We start from the raw sequence: 2,153 nt of genomic DNA, 5'->3' as shown, positions 1-2,153 counted from the left end.
TTGGGGCTTGGAAATCACTGGATCGGAATCCTCCTACAAGTCTGGAAGTAAAAAGTCTGTGTGTTTCTGGTTCCCTTCCTTCTCTCTCTTCGGCATCTCGAGATCTAGTTTATGTTATAAAAGATTTGAAATGATTTCTTGAGAGCAGAGGGTAGGAGTGTCTCCTGCGACCCAGTATTCTAAATCTCAAGAATGATCACACATTGTGGAAACGAGGGGTAGGAGTGATTCATGCGACCCCATTATTCGCTACACTTTGCCAAAAAATGTATGAGTTACAATACAATGTCAATGAGACGGACTAGATGACCTATGTGGCATCGAAACTGTTGAAATTGAAACTAATAAGAGATTCAGTGAAGAGAGAATAGGGGAGAAAGGGATCAGAGAAGACTACTTGTGTTCAGATACTTTGTTTGAGTTGAATCCATGTGTCCTTTGATCGATACTCAAGGTAAAGCCTGCACTTTTATTTTTATGTTAAGAAATGAGGTTAGTAGAGGGGATGTCAGATAAGAATGCTAAGTTGTTGACTAGATGAGTTTGGTTGCTAAGCTAGGATAAGGCATGATGAACTTCTGTGATTAGGATGTTTGACATGAATTTGCAAACCCATAGAGTGATGACTTCAATATATTGAATCCTTGAGTTCCTGCTATTTCCAAACCTTTTCCAAAGACTACTGTTTTTGCTTGAGGACAAGCAAAGGAGTAAGTCTGGGGGAGTTGATATACACTGGATTTTATCCGATTTTAACCATGGTATACTAGTATTTATTATATATTTAATCTGTTTTGTAGCATGTTAGGTATGTTTTTCAGGTTCAGGAGCATTTTGTGAGAAAGTGATGTTTTTGGAGCATTTTGGAGTACAAGAGATGATACACCCGAGTTGACCATTCAAGACTAAGTCGAAATCAACATTGCGATTATAATCGATCGATACTCATCTTGAGTTGTCGATCGATGTACTGAGAAGATCCGCGTACTAGAAGATTATAATCGATCGATACACATTTAGTATTGTCGATCGATATCGAGGACGAAATGGTTTAGCCGACTACTTCACCAAGACTTCACCAATTACGAGATTGCCCCTGACGAGTTTTTAACCTAATGGAAATGCTTAAATACTCCTGCAAAGTGTTTTTGACGGCAACCTTCGAAAGAAGCAAGCTTTTAACAACCCTCAGCAGAGAGAGTGAGAGAGAGCTAGAGTTTTATTTGTGTTCGAGAGATTGGAGAGATTTCTCATCTCCTTTTGTATTTCTACTTTATTCTATCTATGCAATTCTTTCATCTATCTATTGTTATGAATTTCTTAGCTATGTATGAGTAGTCTACTTGTTATATCTAGGGTTTAAATAGGTTTGTGGGATTAGCCCCAAACTATAATTGCTAAGTTGTGATACTCATCAAATGGATTGTACCCTATGATTGTTTTAGATTAGCTAACTAGAACATAGATCACTAGGATCTTAGATTATCTTGAATTATCCATTTGAGCGATGCCTGTCTCCCGTTGAGAAGAACGACAGTTCCTCCTTGAGACCTTGTGGTCATATTCGGCTCGCCCCTAGGCAGATTTAGAAGCCGTCGATCGATATCCCGACAGGTGAATCGATCGGCGCCGCGAAAGGTGTATCGCTCGATATCTCAAAAGGATATCGACCGACTCTTTTTCTGTGTCATCATGCGAAAGGTGTGGCCAGAGATCTAGATATTTTAACCAGTGATTCATCACATATGTTAAGCGGCTGAGATCTATAGTATCATGCAAGCAACTTGTTAAAGCATTTATAGAGATTATAATCTCCATTCCTGAATAGAAAACCTATGTCTAGCACTCTTTATCACATTTAAACAACCCATCATATTGTTAGTTAGAGCAACTACCTTGCTCATTTTAGGAATTGTTATTTTCATTTCTATCATATAAACCAACCTTGCCTAGGATTGATTAGTAGATTTTATTTAATTGGTTCTCTAGCTCCTCGTGATTCGATCCCTAAGTACTACAGCTGTACCTCTTATTTGAGAGAGTAAGCTCTACTGGGTAATTTGAGCACTATCATAAGCAACCTTTGTGAAAACGTGATGCTCTCTCCAGAATTCTCCTTATTTGCTCCTTGGTAACAGTGATGATTTCACCAT

This window comes from Raphanus sativus, chromosome 8, assembly GCF_000801105.2.
Source record: "Raphanus sativus cultivar WK10039 chromosome 8, ASM80110v3, whole genome shotgun sequence".
In the NCBI taxonomy this organism is placed as follows: Eukaryota; Viridiplantae; Streptophyta; class Magnoliopsida; order Brassicales; family Brassicaceae; genus Raphanus; species Raphanus sativus.
This window is presented reverse-complemented; position numbering follows the sequence as displayed.